The 12,218-nt window shown below is 37.9% G+C and overlaps 1 protein-coding gene across 4 annotated transcripts in view; it reads left to right on the top strand.

The window, feature by feature from the left end:
- Nucleotides 1-230: 230 nt before the first annotated feature.
- SCN2A (sodium voltage-gated channel alpha subunit 2) overlaps nt 231-12,218 on the top strand; it is a 76,935-nt gene continuing 64,947 nt past the window's right edge. For all 4 annotated transcript variants that reach the window (XM_035331318.1, XM_035331315.1, XM_035331317.1 and 1 more), the window contains exon 1: nt 231-506. The gene's annotated coding sequence lies outside the window, so the exon portion shown is untranslated. The remainder of the gene's footprint in view (nt 507-12,218) is intronic.

The following is a 12,218-nucleotide window of genomic DNA, read 5'->3' as shown; positions in this document are numbered from 1 at the left end:
TCTAAATCTCAAACTATTTTTAAAAAGTATGCAAACATTCATTAGTTCTAACCTAGTTACTTTATTTTACAGCTGTATAATCAAGGGCTAATATGTACTTTAAAACTAAAATACACTTGTTTTGATAGGGTGTTGAAAATCCAGCTGAGCTCATTTCCTTGCCAGTAGGTGGAGCCAGCACGTAACATGCTGCCTCATTTTTTCCTCCCCCTCGTCTCCCCCTCCCCCTTTTTTTTCCCCACAACCAATTTTCTGATCGATGCTGGGATTCATATAGTGAATCTCAGAACAGGAAGCAAGAGATGAGACTACAGAATACTGCAGAGGCTCCTTTGTTGTTTTGATGGGGAGGTCCTTTCTTCATTTCTTTCCTTTTTCATTTCAGTGAAATTAAGAGTTTACAAGCTTCTTTGCCAAGAAACCTGAACCTGCAGTATAAGGAACCTTATCATCTACAAGTGTATGGATATTTCTTATGCCATGATTTGTAATCCTCTTTTTATCAGGTAAGACAACATGATATTTGATGAAAATGCCTAGGCAATAAATTCCAGTCATTTTGTACCAAGAGTCTTTTCTTGTGGTGCCACACCTAGTTTTCGATTAATATTAATCCAGCAAGAGGAGAGGCAAAAGAGCCATCTTTTCAACTGCCTGTATTTTTTCATAGTATTTAATTGGGTCTTAGCACACCAAAAAAAAAAAAAAAAAAAAATGTTCTTTGGAGTTCTCTGGTTCTACATTTTATTAAGATTGTATATTTAGAATTACAATTACTGCTGAATTTTTATTTTTCACTCTAACTGTGGTCAGTTGTTGTTGTTTTGATGTGATTACCTACAAGTGTTTTCATTTTCTACTGGAGGTTATATTCATGCTGTATCCAGGATACAAATTGGAGTGGCATTCTAAAGCCTATTAATATATCCCTGGGATTGCCCAGTTTTAAAATTACCCTCCCTGTTTTAATGCAGAAATTTACTGTTGCTTCTTTATACCATTTTCAGGCAGAGGCTTTCTTTACTTCCTAAATTCAACATTTTGATTTTGTGAGGTATAGGAGATTTATGGGATTCTCCCCTCCCTCGTCTCCTAAAACAGCCTCTCCCGGATGGAAGACAGAATGGAGGATTTGTCTGTGACTAAACATGGTTTTGCACTGCTGCAAGTATCATATGAGACATATATGTGTTTTGTGAAATCCTTTCTATATAGGAATGAATTGTTACTGCAAAAACTTCATTCCATATTGCATAAGAAATATTTTTCTTCCATTATTTTTTAGATACATAATACACACTGGGAGAGACAGCAGAATGACTCAGGAGGTGGGAAGCTTATGCAGTACCCCCTTACTTTTCTTTCAAGCCTTGTGTTTTTTTTTCTTTTTTTCTTTTCTTAAATTCACTTATTTGTAGCAATAACTTATTTATTCAGGGAAAAAAAAAAAAAAAAAAAAAAAAAAAAAAAACATAGAAATGCATTTATCTACATAGCTGCAGATCAAAAAAAGGGCTTGGTCGACCATATGTGGGAAAAAAAAAGAATGTGTGATTAAATAAATTGCATTTTGCTTTCTATTATTTGGAGGTAAGTAGGAAATTTTCATTTACTTGTGTAAAGATACATGTATTTTAGTGATTGGTGAAGCAACAGAAATTTGCCTATTGGGATCTTAATGTTAGATGCTGCCTTGGCTTTAGATGATCTTTTAAATATACGTGGAATATTAAAAGGTTCACGAATTCTTACAATCTATGCCTGTTGCCTGCTTAGTTACATTTTTGTGAGCAATGTTTACATTATGTATAGATGGCTATGGCTCAGCCATTGTATTGGCTGTAGATATCTTCATTAGATCATAAATGATCATCCATTCCTGAAAAGGTCTGGAGAAAAGATGAATAATCACACCCAAATGATCTGCAATTTCCTCCAGCAACAAATACATTAAATAAATAATGCTCTCTTATGTCTATAGGCCCCAATTCAACAGCAAACAGGAATGTCAATGGGATGACTCTCACATTCTTAGTATTAGGCAAGTGGATAAGTACCTGGATCTGTTCTGTTGATTTTTTTTTTTTTTTTTTTAGATTATACCAATGTTCAGGAATTGAATAACTTTGACAGAAATCTTGCAGAGTTCATAAATTCAGTTAGTAGGCCAATCTAGCATGTAGCTTCAAAGATAAGCCATAGATTTACATACAAAATTAAAAATACAGTGAGTTGTTACAAGCCTTGGAGGAAAATATTGAAGCTGAATTCTTACAGATTATGAGTACGGCAAACACAAACATCAGTCTTTGGCAAACACGAACACAGAGATGGACGTGTCATAGCAAAGCACGAACCAGTTACCTTTCAGTAGTCATGGCTCAAGTCAGGTGTTTCAAATGAGGAGTTCAAGAGAAAGCTGACCCTGAGAAAAAGTTGGCCTTCTCTACCCTCTGCAGGGAATTTAAATAACAAGACATCTTACATTTGTTTGTTTCTATTCAAATTCCTGTAATCTCTGCACCTTGTAGCAGCAGATCTCCCCAGCCCAGCAGACCCACGCTGTAGCCACAGCAAGCAGTGACGCTGCCAGTTCTGCTTGCTCAATTCATTCATTGCAGGCCTTGATTAGTGGATCTGACAGGTCAGTTACCTACTGCTCTGCTCCACCCCTGAGGAGCCCCTCAGCTCCCCCTCCTAAAGGGACAGAGAGGACATGGAATCCGGTATAGCTTGAATCATGCTAGACATTGCAACCGTAACACCTTCTTATGCATGCAGCTCTCAGCTGAAACCTGAAAATCACTAGCAAGCTTTTTTATTGTGTTGCTCCGTTGTTTTAAGGCCAGCCACACACTTGCACCAACTTCTCCAGAGGACTTTGCCTCCTTCCTGGCATTTGCAGTGGCAGACCCTGGTCCTGTGTTCCCTGGCATGGGGACAGCCTTCCATCCACCAGAGCCTACCGGTCCCACTCCCTCTGCCCTCAGCCCCAGCTTGCTGAGAAGGTATCAGGGAGCCTGCAGGCTTCCTTTCTAGAGGCTTCCTGAAGCCACTCGAAAGAATCTGTTTCTTGTACCTCCTCTCCTCTCACTGACACCTTCCAGCCTGAGGAATGCTGGCTTAAAAAACACTTCTGTCAATGGTTGCCTTAATCTCCAGCTCTTCTGTTGTTTGTCTTGCAAAGACAATAATGTACCTGGTTTCAAAAAGGTGTTAATGTAGGGGAGGCAAGTGGTGCTGTGCTGAGAATCACTAAATACCATAAAGATAATAATCATAACAAAAGCTAAGGAAGAAATTCATAATTCTGTAATCAGTGCACTTTTGGGAAGATATGCAGTAAAGGTTTGGGAACAAAATACTGAAAGAGGATGATTTAAAGAAACGTTATATAACTATATTCATATTATTCAGTTCAAATTCCTATTGTTTCCCAGCTTGCAACTTTACCTCTTTTATTTCTGCTACTGAACCTATTATTGTTCCTTTTTCTCCACTCCTTTTTAAGTTAGGATGCTTCCTCTTCCTGCTGTTTACTGGTGTGGTCCCAGCAGAAGGGCTTTGCTTCTGCTCATAGTTTCATCATTTGATGTCTCAGCAGCTATGAGATTACCAATTGCACTGAAGGGGATGCTAATGGTAGGCAGAAACACGGTCAACACACAGAAGCTCTGTAAGTATTTATTTCAAGCCGCTAAGAAGCTTTTTCAGAGCGTGTCTATAAATTATTTTAGAGAAGTTCTGAATGGCCAGATTTCAATAAATTTGAACAGGAGCAACAACATGCAAACTTTTATACTCCCTGAACCTACCTGATAAAATTAAAGAGACTGTAGCAAAAATTCTCAGCAAAATAGCTCAAAAAATATTGCGGGCTGCAGTATTACCAGACATACTTACAAATAATCATGAAAATACTTTCTAATATTCCTATTTAAAACAAAGAAACAAATGGAAAAACACCATAGATTCATTGTTCTTGCCTTTTGTTTTTTAAACTTGTAGATCAGTAAAACCATACTATCAAACTTTCAAACAAATAAGCTAAAAAAATGTAATTTTTCTATTAAATGGTGCAGTTTTTGTTGTTTTAAGTGTTAGAGTTGAAATAAGAAAGATCATGAGGTCACATATCTGCATTGTCAAGCTTAGCTTTTCTAACTTCATTGAAAGCAATCTTTCACCATTTATAGTGTCATTAAAGAAAGAAATTAGGCCAAAGCCTACAGCATAAACAAACTCAATCTGAACAATTAAGGTTTGGCAAAACTAAAGGCATTGGAAAGACATTCTCATGACTGAAAAAAAATACTAAGCAATCACGCCTCTGTCAGCTCAGTTCATAGTGTGTGTCTGTGTGTGTGTATATATATAAGTTTTAAAAAAATCACCAATAACACTTCTGTAAGCCTGTATGAAGGGTTGCTTCTTAATACTTAGCTCAGCTTCCTTTAAACATGGGCAGAATCTGGTATTGGCCAGATAAATTGTTCTTTTGACCTGCTAATGCTGGCAAATTCTCCTTTGTCTCTTTGGAGATCCACACAGCTCCTTCCCGTTATCTAGTGTAAATGCAGACTTTCCCCACCAAGAAACAGGATAATGTTCAATAATATAACAATTGCTCCTTGTAGCGTGCAGCAACTTTACTTGCCCAAACAGATGACATATAATGTTAGCAGGCACACATTTTAGGATGATGGATGTATAGGTTTTGTATGTACAGCAAGATCTACCATGGACCTGGCATATGACTGGAGATGCCTACTTTTTATGCCATATGATGCTGCTTGTCTGGTCTTAAATGGAGTTGTAAGGAATATATTGCATATATATTATATTCATACACATATATATATATATGCTTGAATATATTTAGAAGATGTCAAATGGCCCATTCCAGCCAAAATAAAATTGGATATCCTTCAATCCTGCAGTAAAAAGTACTGCATTAGGTTTAGACATACATGAACCAGTTCTCAGTTTAATCCTTTGGTTTCAAATGTAGCGTATGTGGTTTATGGAACTGTACGAACACGCTTGATTATTTTGATTATTTATTGCCCTCCTAGATTATCATATCATAGCTTTCATTCAGCTGGCGCTGAGCTAAATAAATTAAAGATACAATATTTCCATACCTACTGTTGTCATTCCTTAGATATCAGTGCAAATTTTCGTTATTTAAATTATTATCAACAGGCTTTTAGAGAGGAGCAGAAACTTCATGTTTAAATGGGTGTTACTAATATGTACTTTTTTTTCGATCCCATCCTCACCATTTCTCACTCTCCTCAGTGTAACTGCAAAATCTTTTGCAGACTTTGACCCCAATGTGGCTCTGTTTGATGATAAATGTAAATGACTCATTTTGAAATGAGTCAAGTTCTCTAAAGCAATACACTGTGTTCTAGATTCACTCATTTTTCTTGGTAGGATCACAGATATATTAGGAGCCAGATTCCACATATGTATACAAAATGGTACCAGACACATGCAGACAAATTTGACAATCTTTGATCTTGAGAAAAACAATGGCTAGAGTTTAATACATTATGAACTGCATATAGATAGAACAAAGTCAGAAAGAAGTGTTAACAGTGCTTTCCATAGGCACTGTGGTCTGAATTTTCTCTTGGAAAATGAGTTCTGTAAACAGGTGCCAACAAAAAGAAGGCTGAAAAGGCACCTAAATATCTAAACACATTGTGCTTACAGGGAAAATTATGGCAAATTTCCCTACAGCCACAACTATTATGAAATGAGAACTCTGCCCAGGCCATTTATAATTTAGACTGTCTCTAATGAAATAATTGTTTAGGAGGGCTGTATACTCATTTGATGCTGGTTAGTTATAAATATTTGTAGCTAGTGCAAAACAGTGGAAGATCCTACTTCTTGGGCCACAAGGAAAGCTTTGTTAGATCAGTTTTCCTCACTGGATCTCTCTGGAGAGGTTGTTCTAACCAGGACTGTGGCACACAAGATTATAAGAGCATAACAGGTGTATCTGTAGAGTATGTGAGCTCCATATGTTTTCTATTTACTGAGTGTCAATAATGAAACCATGGAAACTAAAAGATAAGTACTGGTACAGGCAGAATAAAAAAATCTTCCATCTGTAGATGTGTTAACCTGAAAGCAGACATGGGACAAACACTGCATGATTGTTTCCAGATTGAGAAATCGGTGATGCCTGCAGACATCCTATTGGCAAGTGCATTCACACAGGTTAGACTGTGGTGCAGGGACAGGTTTCTATATTGTAGAATAGCCAGTACCACGGAAGTGCTGATGGTAGACAGCCTCCTTGGTACCAAAATACTACTACTGAAAAATTATTCTAATGAAGCAATGAGAACGTACTCTGAAAATACTGGGATGCAGGATGAGCTGCCAATTTACTATGACTTGGCTTGTGGAATTTCTAATAGTGACAAAATAGAAAGAACCCAGTTTTACTGTCAGTAGCAATGGTAAGATGGAAACTTTAGAGTTATTAAGGAAATCAATTTGATTAGGATCAATAGACTCTAAGTGTTACTGGGCCACAATTATGAGAGTCACTTTTCAATAGAGTAACCTTTTCTATCTTGCAACAAGTTTGCTTTTGTATTTTTGTAGGATAAACATATGCAACAGTCACAGAACATTTTCAAGAATTATTTTTTCAAATTATTTTGTTTTTACAACACTGGATTGTTTGTTAGAGTTAACGGTAAAAGAACTCCACAAGCTTTTACAACACTTGTGACTGTAAAAATATATTTGTACTTTTGCCAGCTTTAGTTTTTACAAATTGAATGATCATTGATCTGAAACAAAGCTTTGGCCTTCTGTCTAAGCCCAGCTGAAGGCAGGTTAGCCTTCATACAGAGGGGATGTTACTCCACTCCACGCTCCACCTTCAGTGGAGAGAAAAAAAAAAAAAAAAAAAAGTAAGCCTAAGGGTATGAAAATAATGATCTCTAATTATTATATAGGACACTTAGGTGCTATTGCTCATGCTGGTATCTGGCTCTATAGAGTGGCAGAGGCTGGGAACCAAGCATTCTCCACTGCTAGGAAAGGAATTATATTGCTTTTCTTGGTATTGACCTTGCTTCCAAATTAGTTTAAGGATTCACACATTCTCAGAATAATCTGTCCTTAGTGAGAAGACGATGGATATGATGCAGAAATCGAGTGAGCTGGTATAAATATTGTGAAGATGGGTGAACAGCTCTGAAACTGTGATAAGGAAAGGAAATATCCCCTGGGAATCTGAGGACAAGAGGAGAAAAGAGATTTATAGGGGAAAAGCAATCAAATGTAGGAGGGGAAAAATAACGTAAGAAAAAAAATCAGGAAGGGAAATTCAGTACATATGAGGAAAAACAACAATCTACTATAAAGCAAACATTGAAATGTGTATTCATTTTCCTGTATGGAGGTGGGCAGTGTGTGTGCATGGCTCCAGTGGGAAGATCTCTTGGCAGTGGTACACCTCCAGGCAGCAGGTGATACTGTGAGGAAGGAGCACATGTGAGAACTCTTTGGGGAACTGTTGTATTGCCTGTAATCAGAACCAGTTTTGCTGGCTTAAATATAGTAGAAAAGGAAAAACTCTCCTGAGGAGATTTTCAACATCTGCTCCCTGGCTTTATTCAAATGTACCAACAAATACAAAGTGGATAAGAAAAATTTACAGTTAAGAAATGATCCTGGATTAAATTGTCTTAACTCCAATGAAGTGAACAATTCTCAGTTCCAGGTTACCTAGCTATAATGGGCAGTTGTATTTTAGCCAACAAGTTTTGTAGATTATCCTGTGCAGTCCTTCTTTTCCTCATGAAGTGATACTTATATAACTCTTAAAAAATATAAAGGGAAGCCTTCCCTCCCCCCTTTTTCAGATACCTTGAAACGGAACCTGCTTTTTCATGGACAGTGACCAGAACTTTACAGATATTGGATCCCTATTTTTTTAATGAGTTTTCCCCATCATATGAAAAAACTCAGGAGCAAAAATAGATTAGTTTTGGGCAGATACACATTGTAACCATTCATCTTTCAATTCCTGGCACATTCTTATATTTAAAAGCAGAAGTGGCACAGAAATTTGTTTAACTTCACTACTCCGAGACATTGTTATCTAAGTTTGTAGTTTTTTTTTTTTTTTTTTTTTTTACATAATGCATTAAAACGTGCCAAATTCTCCAGTGAATATGAAATGTAAAAGAAATTTAGCATGCAATCTGAAGCAATATTAAAACACGTGTCCTTGTATTGTTTCAGATACAAATCAGAAGTTTGGAATCCAGATTTGAAATAAGGTGTTCATTTTATTGCAATACTTTGCTATCAGATAACTTACTAAGGGATTCTCATGAATTTGGCATTTTAAAAAGTTATGTTCTAGCTGAGGCTGACGTTAAATAAGGGGACTGCCATAAGCCATCCTATGCAGAATGTCAGCATAAACACCCATAATGATCTCTCATCCCACAGTTATGACTCTGTGTAGCTCCCTCAGGCCCTTCATGTTTCTTGATGGCACAGTGATATCACCTTTCTCATCTTACTTCCCTGCACACGTCTGCCATATGCACTTTGTCCCCCAGGATAGCTTGATCCATAAAAATGTTTTTATAGTGTTCATAATATTCTCAATTAATGCATTGATATGACAGTTTGCTTATCATGGCAATACAAAAGGCAAGCAGAAACTAGTCCTGGCAAGCTGTTTCAGTTTTTTTTTTTAATGGCATTTCTATTTAATTGTGGGCCAATTAACCACTCAGTTTCCTTTCAGATAAAAAAATAAAAAAATAAAAAATCCACTAAATTTAATAGAGAGTTGTTTAATGCTTCCTAATGTTGTATATCTGACTGAGCTTTTCATTACACAGAGAAACAAACATGCTGGTCAGCTCACCAGGGAGTAGTGGTGATGCCTGCTCTCTTCCTTTGCATGGGAGGCAGCGGGGAATGAGGCTATAGCTCCAAGTTTTTCTATTGGTTCCTATATACCGGTCTGGGAAATGCTAATATAACCACCCAGCTGTGTTCTGCACAAGCCACCAACCATATTATTCATCATGGGATCTGATTTCATGCTGTTTGGTGTCTTTTTTCCTTTTAGGTTGCCAAACTTTGAATGTACATCCACCATTACGTGCCTCACGCTGGTGACATCTTCATTTAAAATACATACTTACTCAGCTGTAGAGAAGTTTTGGACAGCTGGCAGAGCTGTGATAAATCTAACTCTTACAATTATTGTAATTAGTTTAAATGCTAAGTGCTACAACAGGAATATTCAGTTCTCACCCTGCCTTTGTTATAGTGCATCGGTTGGCAAACCATGTATGTTTTTGTATGTCATTCTGTTTCCCAAATCATAAGTGGTTCTGTTTCTCAAAATGTAAAGTGGGAATAATGTTAAAAGGTGTGGAACAAGTGGCTGATATTTAATTAAGAGGTGTGAAAGTACAAGGTTCAATCTAAATACTCCATATTTTAAAAATCTAATTAAAAGAACATTAATAAGTGGCAAAGTCAAGCTGTGGGACATTGAATAAAGGCTGTCTTTACATTGAGGAAATTAGACATACAATTTGTAGTCACCTGTGAAAAGTGCTTTGAGTGAATTGCCTGCCATTATATCGCAGTACTGAGTAGAATTCATCTCATCTCTTTCCCTTTACAGTCAGAGGAGAAACAGGGACTTCCAGGGCACTACTTGCCTTATTTTAAGGTAGATGTCCAAAACAGGTCACCAGAATTGCCTTTTAAAGGACCCATTATTCTCCAGTGAATATGAAGGCAGTTCAGATTGGCTTAGATGTAAATGTCTGTAGACAGAGACATCTGTCTACAGACATCTGTAGGACAGGAGGTGTCCTACTTGTCGTCACAGAGGCAGGGGCAATAAGCAGTTCTCCAGGGCAACAAGCAGACCTTAGGCAAAGGACTGTACTTTTTGCCCATGTGGTCATCCTCTTTTCCCTTCCCACGATGCTTGTCTGTATCGGGTACAGCATAAAATAAGATGTATAAACTATTTAATTGAATGTTGACTTATCGTATCTACTGACAACTACACCAAAAGTAAGGCAAATCTCAATTCTAGCATATCCTAACATCTCAGTCCTTCTTCCTGCAATAAGTCTTTTATCAGAGTTTTTATATATAATTTTAGGGACAGCATATCAATACCCATAAGAACAATTTGCAGTTACTCAGTGTATGTTTACATATACTTTACAGGGTTCTAAACTTTTTATCTTTATTGTTCTCTGTAAGTTTACTTTCAGATCTTCTTTTATTGTCCATTCTTCCAATTAATCTTAGGCCAGTTATCTCATCTCTTTATTCCCTCTCTTGCCCATTCAGTGCAAGCTTTTTTTGCTTTGTTCTGCCTCAGCTTGGCCCATTGTAGTGGCTCTCACCTCCCATTCCTCCTTTTCCTTCACTTCTGTGAGCTGACTGATCAATCTACATGATTTTCTTGGTCATAATAATCTACAAATCTTTGAGCTTTTTGTCTCTTTCTAACCAGCCTCCAGGACTACTACAGCTAATTTTTAGACGGTCTCTTTATCCCAGCAGACAGTTCTTCCAGATATGATTTTCCTGGAGGTTTTTTTCTGCTTCCAGTCTTCAATCCCAGATATATCTCCCTTTCTCCCCAACCTCCCCATTTTCCTTCTGTATTTCCCTTTGTATTTTTAATAACCAATGTATAGGATCATTGAGAACACAAAGATTAAAGCATTCCTTCTTGTAGGTCAAGAGTCCAAAGCCAGCACAGCCCACAGCTGCAGAAAAATCCCATGTGGAGACAGAGAAATAACAGATGAGATAGCATCTCTGGAATTCACAGCTTCAAACCTCTAAGGTGTTATTTCAAATATATGCAAACTAATTCTTCAAATGTTTTCAGGTCTGGATAAGCATTACAGAGATACTGCTCCAACAAAAAATCCAAAATTCATAATCCTGTTCTGCAAAAATAAATTCTGCAAAACTTCATATTCGTGCTTTGAAAGTTGACAGCTATAAAATTTAAAAGAGAAACTTTTTCTTGGAAATAGTATTGTGATTTAAGTTGAAGTTTCCCTCAAAAAAAATGTCCTGAAGCAAAAACTGAAATTTTTAGTCCAAGTGTTTAGTTTGGTGTAATCAAGCAATGAATAGGAGAGGGGTCAAAAAAAGGGACATGGGACTGGTCAGGTCTCTTTAATAGACAGTACTGCCAGCCCTGTCTGCAATTATCACAAAGCATGACAACCTGTAACTAGCAGCTAGCTGGTTTGGGCCCATCTGCACTATATCCCTAAGGATATAGTAACAACTGCTAACCCATAAACCAGCATGAGACTAAAGGAATATTAACATGTAAATATGGGACCTTGTCTTAATTTTGCGAATCACTGAAACTGGTTTGCTTCTGGCTTATTTGAACTGGCACTTCCCTGAAACAAAGCCAGCTCTTCCATTCTAGTGGCAAAGGGAAGCTGGGAAGGGGAAGAGAGTTGTGCTTTTTACTGCTTCTGCTTGCTTCAGAGACCTTGACAGGCTTCCAAGTGCAGGTACATACTAGGGTATTCAGGTAGGGACATGAGGAGTGCTGACGAGGAAACAGTCTGTGGCATCCTGCTCTCTGCAGCTGATGGATACGTGGGGAGTTAATGCCTTTTTCAAGCTGCATTAACTCCTGCAGGATCCCCACGGCAGCTGGTGCCATGCAGCTGCAGGGAGCCAGCCCATCAGCAGCAGCACGGTTCCCAGGGGGAAGTTCTCATGTGTTATCCATGAAGTTGTTTGTCCCCCCTCCCATGTGGAACGGGCCTCACGCTTTTGGTGGCTACTGCGTATTGGTTTTGGGAATAAGCTCCTCAAGGGGCAACTGTGCTCATTACTAATAAACTGCCCTTGCAGTTGAGGGCCTGTTTAGAGAAGGCACCATTTAGACTTGGATCCACCTTGTTTACGTTGCAGAGTTCCTGAGGAGACATGTACTGCTCGATGCTCTCACGTAACAAAATCTGTGCTCAGGGTTGTTTGGCAGAGGTGATTTTTTTCTTACCCAAACAAACCAACAGCTCGAAACACAGCCACCATCTTTTAAATGGGGAGATCACGTAACAACTGGCCTGGCACGCAGCTCCCTATGCCATTATCTAGGCTTTTAGGCTCTCCCTTTCCTCTCAAAAAAAAAAAAAAAAAAA

This window comes from Oxyura jamaicensis, chromosome 7 (genome assembly GCF_011077185.1).
Source record: "Oxyura jamaicensis isolate SHBP4307 breed ruddy duck chromosome 7, BPBGC_Ojam_1.0, whole genome shotgun sequence".
NCBI lineage: Eukaryota > Metazoa > Chordata > Aves > Anseriformes > Anatidae > Oxyura > Oxyura jamaicensis.
The sequence above is the reverse complement of the archived record's forward strand: the minus strand, read 5'-3'. Positions and strand labels throughout refer to the sequence as shown.